Source organism: Theropithecus gelada, chromosome 6, assembly GCF_003255815.1.
Source record: "Theropithecus gelada isolate Dixy chromosome 6, Tgel_1.0, whole genome shotgun sequence".
In the NCBI taxonomy this organism is placed as follows: Eukaryota; Metazoa; Chordata; class Mammalia; order Primates; family Cercopithecidae; genus Theropithecus; species Theropithecus gelada.
In genome coordinates this window covers 120,849,571-120,866,506 of record NC_037673.1, presented here as the reverse complement: position 1 = coordinate 120,866,506, position 16,936 = coordinate 120,849,571, and the positions used below count along the sequence as shown (strand labels likewise).

Here is a 16,936-nt window from a genome sequence, read left to right as displayed (position 1 = left end):
CCCAAAGCCTACACTTTTTTCTACCACTCACTGCTCCTGTGTTACTCTGAAAGAACTGACAAAAAGTATTAAGCATACAAGAACCAGTGGTCAAATAGAGTAGAAACCTATTACAAATAGCTTTGGGATTCAGATACAATTGTTGAGATGAAGGGTTTCTATGTTAGAGTGTAAAAATGTACATACTTGGCCACAGCAAAACCAGCAATATGGAATCAGTTCTGTTATACCAAGAGTTTTAAGGTACTCTTCCACTGTATTTTAAAAAGTGAAGGAACACTGTAATATGTAGACTTCCCCAGTCACAGATGTACATCAGGCTGTTATTCACCTGTCTATTTTTTATTTGTAAAAACTAATTTTCTGTCAGATGAAGTATATACAGCTATAGATCTCCTTAATGGTAGAGTTAGGGCTGGAAGGTTAGTGTTCAGGTGCCAATGATGGTGATTTTTGCAGCATGCACGTACTTTCTTTTAAAAGTATTTTAGACCTGGCACATAATGATTTTGAGTCAGTGTGTGCCTAATATCATGCTTACCATTTTAAAAAAATATTGGAAACTAACAACAGTTTTAGAAGTACACCTCACAGAAGTCTCAATCTATTGCGGTTTCTGCTAGGACAGTCCTTGATTTTTTTTTTTTTTTTTTTTTTTGTAAAGTAATTCTCTCGGAGTCTATGGTTATTAAATTCTGGGGGTAATAAACATATAAATATTTATGGAAGTGAAGAATAGCTTAGATTAGTTTTCTCAGACACAGACTTCAATGTCATTTTTTTCCAACTCATCTCACATCATTTCATTTGAATTTAATACCATTGACACGTGATGATTGCATACAAACTCAAGAGTCACCCTGAGGGTGACCATACTAGATTTCTTTTGGGAGAAAGGCCAGTGCAATTAACTTCATAGGTAAAAATTTCTTCATGAAATCCAGCTGTGACATATATACTTCAGATGGAATGTATATACAATGAGAGAGCTCTTTTAGAGGAGAACAAAGTAAAGGGGTTTGGTAAAACTTATCATGAAACTAGATTAGATCTAGACCCCAGAAACAGTGGGCTGAAGAAAGTAATGTGAATATCAATAATCTAAATAGGTCTTTTAGAGTCAGGAAAAATAAAAATTAACTGGTAACCACTTATTAATGGTTTATGCTTTTCCAACTTGCAAAAGTACTTTAAGTGAGCTTTTCTGCTTCACTATTTATGCATGTGTGAAATCCATAAATCCAGTTTAATCCAGTAACACACACTTCTGACTCCTCATTCACAATAAGCACAAAGATCTTTCACACATGTACAAATAATATGGAGCCTACAGAAGCACAGCTTTGTGAATTGCGATTATGACACAACTTTGAAAAAACTGCAGAGTATTCGCAATAGAATGTGAAATACACTTTGTATAAAGAATGAGCTCGAGGGTGGATCAGGAGCTGTTCCCACTGGACAGTGGTGTGTTTAGAAGTCATTTAATTAATTAGTAATTAATTAACTAATCAATTAGTAATTAGTTAATTAGTAATTAATTAACTAATTAATTACTATCAATATAGTTGCTTGTTTATAAACTACCTGCTCAGGCATATGATGCTCCATATAACCGACCTTCAGTGACACTGAGAATATTTCGGATTTGGCAGCTAACTCATTCTTCCTGCTCAATTCTGTGTATTTTTCTTAAGATACTCAGAGAAATAGTGAAGGAAGTATCCCCTGAGTGTTCCACAACTCTGAGCAGTTGTAGGAAACGTAGCTAGCCCTCCCTCTGCGGTCTGTATATCCTTGGTATTGGGCTCATGGATATGACGGAATTCATTTCTATGCAGAGAGAGAGGATGAGTCATAGAGGTCAGGGTCCTGATGTCCTCCACACTGCATTCCTGTATAATGGCAAAGACTGAAATGGGTTAATGATCTGCAACTAGTAACTAGCTATTTTAATTTTTATTGGCAAGAAAGGCAATAATCAAATGACTCCTATGGGGAAGAATTATAATGATGTTAGCAATAAGCCTTCCAGTGAATTATACTAATTAATTTCTGTAGGTCAGCATTATCCATCACCTCCATCATAAAAGGCAGGGAAGCCTCAAATGGAGAAGCAAAGTTGCATTTCAAAAGCTTTTGAGTGGGCATCCAGGGATTGGAATTTGTAGCTTTGCATTCCAAATGGGGTGTTGAATTTAGAGAATTAGGACAATGCCCAAGGAGTTTACTCTCTTTCTTCTCTATAGGGGTCAGGCACAGGGGAGATGAGGCGCAAGTACTTGGAGGACCCAATAGGGATGTTGTTAGTGCTGTCCTGGCAGTACTTGAGCTGCAAATAAACAAACTTCACTCCAGAAGACTCTCTAGTGTGCAACTTTGAAGGCATGAAATTCACACACACAATGGTGGTTCAATAGGCTACTGCCCAGTAGGACCACTCTTTAAAAATTAAAATAAGATTGAGTTTTCTATAAGAGGAAGCAGCTCTGCCCTAGAAGTTGGCTCTATTCAGCTTTCTGAATAAGAGCTAATGCAAGTCTCTTGTGAATATATTTTTTTACAGTGTTGTCTTATGTTAGTGCAAATGGGCAAAACAAACAAATGAAAAAAACCCCAAAAATAGAAGAAAGCAAAAAGCTCAGATTGCATAGGAGAGAAAATGTGAGAGTTTCTTCTTTTTGTTATATGTGTCTTTATTTTTATTGTATATATTTAAGGTGTACAACATCATGTTTTGATATACATAGTGAAATACTACAGTAAAGCCAATTAACAAATCCGTCATCTCACAGTTATCCACCCCCCCCTTTTTTTGTGGTGAGTCACCTAAATTTCCAGTATATAACACAATATGATTAACTATAGTCCTTATGCTATACACTAGATCACTAGACTTATTCATCCTATGTAACTGCAACTTTATGTCCTTTGACCTACATTTCCCCATGACTTTACATTTCTCCCCTGTCAGCCTCCCCCAAACTCTCCCTCCTGTCTTTGGTAACCGCCATTTTACATTGTTTTTTTTGCATATCAACTTTTGCCAATATTCTGCATGTAAGTGAGTTTATACAGTATTTGTCTTTCTGTGCCTGGATTATTTCAGTTAGTGTAACATTCTCCAGGTTCATCTCTGTTGTGGCAAATGCCAAGATCTCTCTCTGTGTTAAGACTGAATAATATTTCATTGTATATGTACAACATTTTTCTTTATCCATTCACCCATTGACAGACACTTAGGTTGTTTCCGTATCTTTTATTGTGGATAATGCTCAATAAATTTGGGAGCTCATATACCTCTTCAACATATTTCACTTCATTTGAGTATATCCAGAAAAGTGATTGCTGGGTTAACCATTCAGTTCTATTTTCAATTTTTTGAGTATCCTCTATATTATTTTCCCTAATGGTTGTACCAATTTACACTTCCACCAACAGTGTGTGAGGGTTTCTTCTTCTCCATACCCTCACCAATAATTGTTATTGCTTGCCTTTCTGGTAATATCCATGCTAACAGGTGTCAACTAATATCTTATGGTTTTTATTTGCATTTCTCTAATAATAAGGGATATTAAGCATCTCATTATATACTTATTGGACATCTATATGTCTTCTTTGGTGAAATATCTATTCAAGTCCTTTGTCCATTTTAAAATTTGTGTTTTTTTATATGAGTTTCCTTTATATTTTGGATATTAACTCATTGTCAGATATGTGGTTTGCAAATATTTTCTCTCAGTCTGTAGACTGCCTTTTCATTTTGTTGATTGTTTCCTTTGCTATGCAGATTTTTAGTCTGATGTATTAGTTCCACTCGTTTATCTTTGCTTTTTTTTTTTTTTTTTTTTTTTGCCTGAGTTTTTTTGTGTGATGTCCAAGAAATTATTGCCAAGGCCAATGTCAAGGAATTTTCTTTTACATTTTCTCCTAGAAGTTTTACAGTTTCGTGTCTTTCAGTTTTCCCCCATTGACAATGATGTTACCTGTGAGCATTTTATAATGGTTTTTATTATGTTGAAGAAATTTCCTTTCCTATACCTAAATTATTGGCAGCTTTTATCAAGAAAGGATCTGAACTTGGCCAAATGTTTTTTCTGCATCTATTGAGATGATTTTGGGGCTTTTGTCTTTTTTCTGTTACTGTGGTATATCACATTGATTGATTAGGTTATGTTAAACCAACTTTCATTCCAGGGATAAATCCCACTTGGTTGTGAGTAAGCTCCCTGAGTTGAGCTCAGTGCTAGTGAAAACTGCAGGGATCCCCAGTGGTGAAGACTTGAGGTGTCTGCAGGGGTGATGAGGACAACAGGGGTCCTCCAGCTCACTGTTTGCCCTCAGGGGCACATTCCTCCAGGTTTGAAGCTGATCCTGACTGGGGCGTGGGGTGGCACAGATGAGGTGTTTCTTACCCTATTCTAAGCAGCCATCCTTGGTTTTTGTGCTCCACAGGGTTTCTGCTGCTCCTTTGCTGTACTCTAGAACTCTTCCTTCACTATTTTTGTTGATGTGTAGTCATTTTTTCTTTGTTTCTATGAGGGAGAAGAACATTGGGACCTTCTGGCCTTCCATCCCACTGATGTTACTCCTTCGTAGTTTATTCTTAAGGTGGGAAGACATCAACCATTCAGTCTTGATAATCCAACACAGAATGTACAGTCAGAGTATCAGGTTTTCTGCCATTTTATAGGGCAAATATACTTATACAATTTATTTGAGCAAGATGAAAAATTGCTAACACTAGAAGACTTTTATGTTGCAGTAATTCAGGAACTCAACTTTCAGCCTTCTTGGTACTGTGACAAATACACTTGTGACCACAAGAGCTTATGGTATTTAAAATGGTGTACTCTTTCCAAACTGAAGGCTCCTGTGTTTAGACACTTCCCCCGACTCTGGTTAAGGAATTTGAAACCATTTGCTATGAACAGTATAACAAATGCGTATGTGAAAATCTTGTTCTTTGCTCCTAGGCATTCTAGCTTTTGGAGTTTGGTAACATTTAATAGTGACCATCAGCTTTGTATGGAGAATAATACTTGATGTTACATCTTACAATTAATTATAAGATAAAGACATATAATTCATAGCTAAGTTGACTCTCCATTTTGATAATATGGCTGCTAGTTTGGGCAGCTGATTTGAACTTCTGCATATGATATTCAGATTGAAGTAGTTATTTCCTCTTATGTAAAACTTTCATCAACCCTACCTGGGGCATTGATCAATTTTAGCACTTTTTTGTCTTTCTAGAACTGCAGTATTTTTGCTGTCAAAGCTGGCTCTACTGCAATCCTAAGGGCTATATTCAAGGTCATGTGACTGTTTACTATTTTAATAAAAAGGAACTTATAAATGCAAAATGCTATTCACTATGTATTCATCTCATGTATTCATTCAATGTTCGTTGGCTTACTGTGGTGTTTGCTTAATATGTATTCCACAGCACATCTTTTGTTTCTGCAAAACTGCACATTATATCATTTTTGCATCTGACACTGACTTTCTCCTAGGGAAATATTCTAATAACAAAGGAAAAAGGAAAAGGCTACAATGAGGAGCTACCAACCCTTGCAAATTTGCTTAATTTGCTGAAAAGGCAGGGAGATTTTAGGGGGCACACTGACCTTGAATAGTGAGAAATCCCACAGCAAAAAGTGTTAAACCATAGTTCATTGCCAAATCTTATTACTATACTTCCTAGTTATCTTGGTTATTTTCACTTTAAGTTCCTTATGATCTAGCAGATATATGTCATGGTTTACATGAAACCTCAAACAACCATGGGGAAACCAACATATTTATTCTGCTTTCCCCCATGAGAGACTGAGAATAATGATTTTAAGATTACTTCCTTATTTTTTCTTTGGAAGGCTTTGGATTAGAAGATTTAAATAGTGATGTCTCTAGGCCTGGCACTGTATGCTCACACCTGTAATCCAAATACTTTGGGAGACCAAGGTGGGAAGATCAATTGAACCCAGGAGTTTGAGACCAGCCTGGACAATAAAGCAAGACCCAATTTCTACAAAAAATAATAAGTAGAATTAGCTAGATGAGGTGGTGTGGGTCTATAGTCCCAGCTACTTGGGAGACTGAGGCAGGAGGATCCCTTGAGCCCAGGAGTTGGAGGCTACAGTGAGCTATGATTGTGCTACTACACTTTAGCCTGTACAACAGAGTAAGACCCTATCTCTAAAAAATTAAAACAAAAAATAGCAATGTCTCTAAATTCAACAATGTCAGGACTGCATTTGGGACAGTTCTAGTCATTCATCAAATCTTCATAGATTTGAAGTTCTATTCTAACCCAGGTTTCAGTATGCAATTTGGGACAAAGCAGATCTCAGTTTGAGTCTAGCTCTGCTGCTACTGAGGTGGATGAAATTAACAAATCATTATCCTCTCTGAGCATTATTTTCCTCATCTACAAAATGCAGATAAAAATGCCCACCTTGAAGGGTTGTTGTCTGTGTGTATGTATTTAAGAGACCTAGTAAATGTTGATTACTTTTCTACTTTCTTTTGCTCTTAAAGAGGATAAGATATTTTTTGTTGTTGTTCATTCACTTCCCTGAGATGGAGCTAGTTATAGTGATTTCTGTTGAAATTTTTAAGCAATAAAAAAGTAAAGATACACGTCCTGTCTTTTCCAAAACTAATGCCAGTGGTCAAATCAAATGGACATAAGGCATCTTCAAGTATTTTGACTCCAAGAGACCAAAAGACCAGGACTCATACCTGGATTCTCCTATCACTAGCTGGGGAACTTTAAGCTATCCAAGACTTAATTTCCTCCTTTATAAAATAGGGCTTATAATATGAGAAATTTCAGGAAAAGCATCCTAAAGAGTTATGAAGATTAAATGAGACAATGTCAATATCAAGTGCTTGGAATGTTTAGCACATGGTAGAGGCTCAGACACACTCTCTACAATGTCACCAGCTGCTTTTCTTTTGGCCAGGATTCTCTGTTGGATTATAGTCTTGAATATCACAGACTGAGCCCTGGTGATTCAATCTCACAGAATTTGGTCACATTGGTAAAGATATGGCCAAGACCAACAGTCACATTTATTATCTATTTTTAACTCAGTTTAGGCAGCTTTTGTTTTAAATACAACCTCCCAGCTTGAGTAAACAGTGGGTACCATGTTACATGTCTGGGTGGCTCCACTTAATAAACCTAAAAATTACACTTAGGGTTCTAAGTGTGGAAGAGAGAGATTTCTCAGTTAATTACTTGAAGCTGAAACACAATTTTAAATGAGATCAATGATTGCTGTGATTTTTGTTAGCATCTCTTGAATCTTTAGTTTGAACATCTCCAGGGCCTCACTGGGGAGCTGCTGTGTTGCTCTGCAGGGACAGTGTAAGCGAGCCTGAAAGAAGAGCGACCCGTGGGCTAGTGATGGAAGGTAAACCTTTTCTGTGTTGCAAGCATGTATAATCTCCAAAGGTAAATATTGCTTGCAGTGAAGGAAGGACTCTGATCAAAGTTCATTTGCAGCAGAGGACAGAGTAGGGACAGCATACTGAGATTGGGGGACAGAAGAACCCCTGTTGTTCTTTAAACAATGGATGACAGAGTGCTTATTTTTAACCATTTCCAGATGCATGTAACAAAGTCACATGGGAGAGTTATTTCTTTTACAACATAAGTCAATTGGGCATGACACTAATGTATTGTTTCAAGAAAAGTCTAACTCAACTAAATCAAAACTCAGTAAGAAATTTAAAGAGAAGCAATTTCTGTTATCGGTTTTAATGAATACCATTAAGTGATAACCAAAAAGAGAGAAGAAAAAAAGAGTAGGGATTGCTCAGAAAACATCCGTCCCACTTTTCTAAATTATCACGACAACACAGTCTTTAGCTGTGAAGTTAATTTCCTTCGTAATTACATTCTATTTAGAGGTGCGATTGCTTAGAAACACCCTCCTGGCGAGGAAGCTTTTTTTATTTTAGTGAGGGATGAAGACGAAGGGGTCCCCTGTACCACGTGGCAAGTATTTCCTTTCCCTGCTTCACCCTTGGGCACTTATCCATGGGGTGCCTTGGGAGTCCCTCCCATTCCGGTGGCTGCCTCTCATCCTGAAAGCAGTGGGCAGAATTCACTTTAGAGAGACTCTCAGGAGATGGCTTCATTGGCTGGGAGTGAATGGCACTTGCCTTGAATTCTAGGGGCTCTCTGAAGGCACTTACATCTCCCCCCATCCCCGGGACTGTATGAAGGAGGGTTAAATGGGCCATAGTATCACTGTTGTAGTTATGTAGGTGAGAGAGCTGTGTACTTAGAAGAGAAATATTTTTTAGATCAAAATGAACACTGGTCTTCTAAGGCTCGTTAGCATGCAGTTGAATCATTGCAAGCCTGATTCTACTATGACACGGATGAATATGTTTTAACATTTCCACTACCTAAATCCTTGCTTGCAATCATTTCTCTCGCAGTCATTTGGGAGGGGGGGCGGGAAACCAACAGTAGAAACAAAAAAGCCACAACCCAGACTAGCTGTCTTTGAGTTGGTCATGAGGTCTTTCACCCTAAGGACTAAAAACTAGGGCAAGATACTTTGTTGTGATGTAGGCCAATTTCCTATTTTCAAACCACCAGAAAAAAAAATGAGGCCAGAGGATTCTGATAAATGATTCTAAGAGCTGAATCCCAAGGCTCTCTCTCACATGTTTCATGCAAAACCAGAGAATGTTCACGACAGTCCTGAGTCCAGCTTGCGGATGCTCTAATTCTATTACTGCCTCATCCAGGCACATTATTTTTGCTCATTAACGAGATGGCATCATAATGGAGCATGCAGCAGCCAGAGTGATTAGCAAAGCGCCTCCTTCCATTCTTCAAAATGTCATCAACACACTGGTCGGGAAACAAACTCATTTTCTGACTCTGCCATGATTTGCAGGGTTTCAGGCACTGATGATAGCTTGTCTGCTTGGTTTAAAAGAGCTCCTGATATAACAGAACCTGACACTGTTTACTTCAGCCTATTATGCCTGCTGCATTCAGTGAATGCTTCACTGGAGAAGAAAAATCGAAAGAAAGCTATTCATTGTAATGCCAGCTGCTTTTTAAAAAAGGAAATCAATTTTTGCTTGAGCTCAGAATGTACTCCGCAGGTCCAGAGTGACCTACCACTTTTGATGTCAACAACAAAAGGATCTGCCTGAATTTTCCACAACAATCACCCAACAGCTCAAAGAACATTGAAAATCCTAGATTAGTTTCATTTTAGTTTATGTTCAAATTGGTATCCACTCATCCCAACAATATCACAAAATAGAAAGCCTTGGGTGACACAGTCCTTGCACGCCAAGCTGTAGGAACTCTGGGCTTTGCCTTCTATGCCAGGTTTTGTTATAAATTACTTGGCAGGACCATTTTATGACGGAAATAATTAGTTATGTTTAGTATTTATAGCTAGTATCATGATGCCTTTCTGCACTGCTAATTAATTATTTTATGGCCAGCATGTTTCAAATGCAATTAGTTAGGTATGGCAATGATCATAATATTTTGCATATTCATGACAACATTCTGCCTATTTACAGCAAAACTTGGGTGTCAAAATCAGTCATTTTCCTTTTGTTATTAGGCAGAATAATTACAGGAAACAATAACAATGATGTCTTGCATGTGAATAACATTTTACAACCAAGCACCTCTATTCATGTCACCCATGCATGTACCCCTGTGGTTTCTCACAGGGAAATGGAAACTCTATATGGTGACAGATTTTGGTTGGGTCTTTAGCCAGCTTGAAGGTCACCAGCAGAGGCTTTTACTCTTTTTACTTTGTAGTTGGAGTCTCAATTGGGCCATTGGGACGAACTGGTTCCTTAAGAAGTATTGTGAAGGTGAATATTTCTGCTGGGTAAGGAATCAAAAAGGTCAATTGGCACTTGGCTATTTTGAACAAAGCCCCTCAGTGTTTTCTTTATTATTAATACTATTATTTTTTATAGTAGGTGTGGAGGTGTCACTAAACAGCAGCAAAGCCTCCTTAGTTTTTCTGCATTGGAGGCCTCAGAAGACAGATTGAGTTATTGCTTAACCAGACTCCGTATCCAGCAAGCACACTGCCTTATGTCGAACTATCGAGTGCTTCTTAAATTCTGAGAGTCTAGAAATAGTATTGCCCTGTGAAGCCTGGGAATGTTCTCAATTAGCTTGTGGACAAGATCAATGACATATGCTCTCTTCCAGATCTGTGCCAATTTCTCTTGACTTTAAGCCTCCCCGACTAGCCATAATCCTCCATTTCCTTTTCCCCATATGTCTTTGCAAAGTGCTGAAAATAGTAAAAATCAAGAAAAATATTGACCACTGAGAACTGAGATCTAGCCATGAGTGTCCTTTTATGGTACATTCGTAAGACCAGGCCGTGGGGGCCTGAAGAACAGGAATGGAATGGGGAAATGAAACGATTACATATTTCCAGTTTTTGCTCTTCAGAGTCTAAACAACCAAGGAAAAAAAACAATTAAAAAATGGGAAGTCAAATTTAATTATAAAGAAATGTGTGGTCTATCCCTCTGTTAAAATCTGTATACAAATGTGGACTCCATGACCTCAGATTGCCATATTTCTTCCTTGGAAGGGCAAGAAAGTCTTCCTTTTACCTCACCCAATTCTCTCCTGCTTTTAATTTGAGACTTTTTCCATTCATTGGGTTTGTTGCAGACATGAAGAGCAAACTGGCTTTGAAGTTAATAATCATTATTTTCTCATTTCTTGGGATAAAGGCAAAAAGAATCCCTTTAGCCTTACCTCAGAAACCATTCTTTAGCCCTTTCATCATCTTTGTCACTTCTCTGAACTGGCTCCAGGTTCACCACATCTGCACGTTACAAGCGTGAGTTCTCAGTGTTCTCAAACATCCCCAACTCTGTTCTCAAAAACATCTGCCAGCACCTGGGGCCAAGTCTAGAGTTAATCCTTCTGTTTTAACAGCTCTGGTATGGGTCACAGACTAGCTGTTTTGTTGCCTTTAAACAAAACAAACAACAACAAAAAACCATAGGGAAGGGATATTTTGAAGGTGAGTGGCCAACTTTCAGAATGACAATGTTTTCTTCTGACCTCAAAGATGGGCTGCCTTCCAACGGGAGCCTTGAAGTTTCAGCCAGGCCCAGACATGGGGTGTAGAAATGGCAGTGCAATGGAGCATACTGTCAAGGTGTGAGACCCAGTGGGGAGGCTGGAGTTTGGAGGGCCAGGCTGGGTTTTCTGAGACTACTGAATTCAATTCAACAACTCATGGGATATTTGTTACTAAAATCCCAACTATATTTTGGGAGCTTCTTCAGCATCTGTAAGACAAGCTAAAAAATCAGAAAATGAATAGGGAGGCGAAATTTTGTAAGATACAGTTATTATAGAGATATACAGTATGGAAGCAGATGCAGTTAATCAATCCTTGATAACTAATGATCATTTGACTCACAGATTTACAGATTCTGCTCCAGTTAACACTTCTATTCCTAACTTAATATGTCTAAGTCCCCACCATGTTCTCTTCCCCCGCTTCTCCCTTCTAACACTCTCTCCTTGGTCCAAGCGCCTTGCTTACTCTTTGTTGGCATTAAGAAAAATTAAAAAGTGACTGATACCTGCTGGGGGTGAAATCGTTATGACTCATTTTTCTGTAAGAATCCATGCCAGCTCACTCGCATTCTATAGCTTCAACTGCAGTTGCAGATGTTCCCTTACTGAGAGACATTCAAAATACAAACATATTGTAGCCCTGATGAGCTATTCATGTTGTTTTTGTCATCAAAGAGCAGCATAAAAAGAAGAATGCCGGCGACGTGCCATTAGTAATTGAGAGCCTAATCAATTCCACATTGTAATTGCCCCTGTCATCTGTTTACACACCTTTCATCGGTTTACAATCCTGCTCTTAAAAGGCAGGCTTGCCCCAGCCCTGCAGGTTGGGAAACATCTGTATTCCTGCTCTCTGAACACAGCACAAAAGTTATATTGAAAAAGAAACATCAATAACGTTTTACAAATGGATTTTGTATTCATTTAATTCATAATTGTGAAATATTAATGTCAGGCATCACTTTCAGCCAAAACAGAGAGCTTTCTTGTGTTTGATTTGTATAAAACAGTTGATATATTTAGACAATTTGAAGGATTTTAATATATGTATTATTGGTTTACATTAGACTAATGTAGTTTTGAAAGAATCGTGGGTAGTTATTGTCATCAAGTGGAATAATTTTACATATTTCTAGATAAACTTAATTTTTTTTAAAGGCTTCTTTTTTTCAATTATAATTTTCACACTTCTTATATTTCTAGAAACTTCACAGGCATCACTAATATATTTCCATGAAGATTGACTTGTAGCAGCCTTCTATAGGGATTAGAGCTGACATCTGTGTAACAGTGCCTGAGAGAAAAAAATATTAATATAGTTCCTGCTATATGACGATAGACATTAGGATGTCATTAACAGACCAATTTCTGAAATAAAAACTGACACCACGTTGGGCATTTTGATCTTGGGTTTGACCCAGCAACATGGTCTGGAATCAGGACAAGATTGCTGAAGAACTATAAACAACTGAGGCAAGAGAGAAACTTTTTTTTTTTCTTTAAACTCTTTAGGATGTGATATGAATAAAATTAGGGAAGGCAGTATGTGGCTTTTCTGGTTTTCCTGCTTTCACTCCTAACTATTTTCATCAGGCAAACCCTCCACCCCCAAATCTCTTTTTCATTTTTCTTGGGAATGAATGGATAAAAGGCAGAAAACTCACTACACAATTTCATACTTCAGTTTATCTGAAATGCATATAAAATGAATATAAATGTAGCAAATTCGAGAGAAACAGAGAAGCTCGAGCCAGTGTCCTTTGTTGCTGGGTCCTGTCAGTTACTCCCAGAGAGGCTGCATTGAGCACAGCTGAACTGCATTCCTGCCAATACCACACTTTCTGTCCGCATGTAGTGTCTTCAACTTTGATGAAGGCAGGGTCAGACCACAGGGTCAAATGGTTTTACCCTACTATTTAGTTGATGTTCCCTGAGCCCTTTAAAACTTTCTGAGCTCACAAATATTAAATCATTTTAATGAATGCAACTGTTTTAAATCTGCTGTTTAAAAATTTAAGTTAGCCACTTTTCCATCAACAAATATACATGAGTGTCTACAACTTGCAAGCTATTGCTCTGGCTGCCACAGAATAGAAAGATGCTTGACACCTACCCCAGTCCTTCAGGTTTCTTGCAGTCCAGGAGTCTTTAGCTGTATACCTAAATATAATGAGCTAGCTTTCTCTAGCTCAGTCTTCTGTTTTTGAAAATTCCATATTCCATTATCACAAAGTTATTTGGCTTGATTTGTGTTAGGAGAGAGTCACCTTTGCTCTCATCTCTTTGAAAATTCTGTTTGTTTATATATTACCATTTCAATTTTGCAATCACCCTGTGGTGGGATAAAGGCTTGAAAGAGGTATGATGAGCACCTTAGAGGGGGATAAGAGGATCAGTTTCCTCATTTCACAGGTGAGGGAGCTGAATGCCAAAAGCCCAGGATGAGAGGTCCAAGACCTGCAGCTGGATACAAATGAGCAGAGGTCTCTGGATTGCTCACACCAGGATGATTTCCCTTCTCCTCAATGATTAGACAGAACCAAGCATCCCAGGGGTGATTGTTTGCAGGCCATACTACTGGTACCCAGGCAGCTTTCAGCGTGGTGATTTCACCACACAATGTAAACAGATGGCCCGTGGTTCCAAGAACTAGCTGAATGCTTCAATCTGTCCACTCCAGCCGTTAGGGTGAGCCGACCATCTCTAATTCATACTGCAGGCCAGAGTGCCGTAATTACTGCTTGATCATTTTAGATTTGGCGGATTTAAAGAAAGAGCACCCTTCTGCCTTTGCTAGAATTTAGAAAAGATATTTAGAAAATAGCAGGAATGTGTCATCTTTGTTGTTTTCGTTGTCCATGTCAACTAAGAATGCATTTTCTTAAGAGATTTGTGTAACTGTTCTTTTGTCTTGATCCAATTGTTAGAAACTAATTTCCCTTTGTTTTCACAGCACCATCCTTGACCTAACGGGGCGCCTTTGCTCTTTATGTACACACAAAGTCATACAAATCCTTTAAGTCTGTATGAATATCCCCCACAACATCTAAGAGGAATCCATCCAGTTTAGAGTAGTTTGGCTTGAAGGGATTTAATTGCTGCAAACTGTATTTGTAAACTAGTTCTTTCCACCACATCTAACAATTTTGTGAAGTAATTGTTAGCAGAAACAAAATCTGTATTTATTAATGTTTAGTGTTTTTCAGCTGAAATTAATTTTCAAAGCATACTTTTGAGTGCCATTTACATTCAAAAATAAACACAGCAGATGTGTTATTAGGCCGGCTTCAGGATATTCCAGGAGGCCTAATGTGCCAACATTTACTGCATCAAGGCAAATGAGTAAACCTCCAGAGTGATCAGCTCCACGGAACTAATGTTTTATCTAATCCAAGGCTTGAATGAGACATGAACAGATTTCTGCTCTGCTACGCCACCAGTAATTAGCAAAGTCTCCCTAGGTCTAGTTACATTTAGAATAAAGTAAATAATATTCATGATTTGGCCATTTCTGATACATTCCTGTGGCTTCTAAAATTGAAAGAATGAATTCAAACAAGCTGTTGCATATAGCAATTACCATAAATGCTTCTCCAAGTAGTGTAGATATTTTTTTGGAAAATCTAAAGCTCCATATACCTAAGTCTTATACTAAATAATATTCATGGTAGAGCTGCTTAATGTTGCTTTTCGAAAACTCCAAGAAGAACCATGTATATTTTTTTAACTACAAGGGACCATTGTATACTGATACAATTTTATGTCTCATTTTCTGGCCTCACTGAACAGAAGAGGACCTGCTAGAAAGTCTCTTGTCTTCAGTTATCTTTTGCGTATTTCTAAAAATAAAATGGACATCTTGTTAAAAGATGACAAAATGCCTGTTTTATTGCAAAAGGCTTCCTTTTCACACAGAAAATGGATACAGACACAGGTTCTCAAATTGCTAGCTTTCCTCAACGAAGAGAGGTGACAGGGTGAATTAGTTCTCCCTCCTTCAGAATAATGCTTTCCACATATCATCCTCTGCTGTGGTTGGGCTCCACCCACCCAGGAAGGCAGGTTATCCTCCGTGACAGGGGAGACATCTGCAATATCTCTGCTCAACCAGGATTGTCTACCTTCATAAAGTCCCAAAGGCATTGAGATGCAGCTTTTCTTGCTGCATCTGTTTTGATGCAAACCCTACAAATGGAAAAAATAATTTCCCAGTCCCAAACACTCTGGGAAGCTCTTTGATCTTCTGTCTTGCAAGATGGGGTTTGAGTCTTAAGAAACAAATTTTTATGATGGCAAAGACCTTTGACGAGGCAAATAACATGTGGCAAACTAAGGGGTGATTTAAGATTTTGGTTTGCCAGGTTTTAGGAGCATCCCCTTTTCCTTGTAATGATGTAGTGGAACATTCTCCACTTCAGAGACTTTTAAATGCTGATGTTATTCCCCAGCAAACTTTCAAAATTGGTTTTATTTTTCTTACCTAACTGACGATTATAGGGTTCCTGTGAATTCTCTGCTCTTAGATAAGTTAGTGTTTCTGGATACAGAGAGTACTTGTTGGATGTCTGTTGGCTCAGTAGTTGTGTGTCACCCTGAGGCTCTGACTTAATTGGTAGCTCCACCTGTGGGCAGTGGTGCCCCAGCAAGGGAAGGTAGGAAAGTTAGGCAGAGCAGAACGGCTGTTTCATTAGGTTCTCCTGACTACCTGGATTATTTACTGTCTTAACCCCATGTGTTTTTTAAAAAAATTTTTTTTAAATTATACTTTAAGTTCTAGGGTATATGAGCACAATGTGCAGGTTTGTTACATAGGTATACATGTGCCATGTTGTTAACCCCATCTTTTAGGGCAGTAAAAAATAAAATGAAATAAAGATATTTCAAGGAGAAGACTTGTGTGATTGCTCCATAACTGTGGATCTCCTAAAAAGTATTTTTTATATGTGCCCCTCAACATTCTCAGTTGCTAGTGTGCCAAAATTTTGTGAGTTGTAAAAGGTAAATATAAATTGAAAACAAAAGCGCTACTGTAATATCTGGCACATAGTATTAAATAAATTTTAGTTGATACTGAACTATAGAGCCCTATACACAAATACCCTTTAAATGGAGAATTTAATATTGTAAAGGTCACATGATTATCTTTTTATGCTGCCGGCAGTTCTCCATGATAGACATTCTAAGTATTGAATATTACTATCTTTATTTTTGAAACGAAAGGGACGGGGAAAAAATGTAAAAGATTAGACTAAATGATGGTATGTGGTCACAGACAGAGGAAGCAGTGAAGACTGATTTGTTTTATTCCATTTCATTTTTATTCAGAAAGGCAGAGGTGAGTTAGTTTTTTAGGAAGTTGCAGTATCCAACTTTTTTTTGTTTAATTTTTGAAACGGTTTTGCTTATGTGGGTTATACTTGCTTTTAAGGTTTATTCCTGTTGAAACATGTAGATCTGGTTAATTAAAAAACTGCTGTGAAGTATTCCATTCTCAAATTCTCAAGTTTCTTGCCATTTTTTTTTAATAGTTAAAAAATTTGAATTCCTTACTAAAGCAGGAATGTGTATGACAGCCATACAAAGCAGTATTTCTCATGCTAGTCAAGATTTTTGGTTAAAATCTTAGCAAAGTCATGGCACTCTTAGGAATTTAGAATTTTAGGCACTGAGTAGTTGCATAAATTGGACATTGGCTCTTTGATTTAGTTTTGTACATGTATTCGAAGTAAGTTATTTATATAAATTACTAAACCTAACTCAGTATTTTTAATCATAATCTTCAGCATGCATCATTATATGTTGTAGAGGAAA

The 16,936-nt window shown here is 37.7% G+C and overlaps 1 long non-coding RNA gene across 1 annotated transcript; it reads right to left on the bottom strand.

The window, feature by feature from the left end:
* Positions 1 to 10,502: 10,502 nt before the first annotated feature.
* Positions 10,503 to 15,691, bottom strand: LOC112626901. Its single transcript, XR_003119980.1, has 3 exons — positions 15,606 to 15,691; positions 15,176 to 15,310; positions 10,503 to 11,343 (listed from the first exon to the last, which is right to left on the bottom strand). It is a non-coding gene; the product is annotated as an uncharacterized LOC112626901 (long non-coding RNA).
* Positions 15,692 to 16,936: the final 1,245 nt, after the last annotated feature.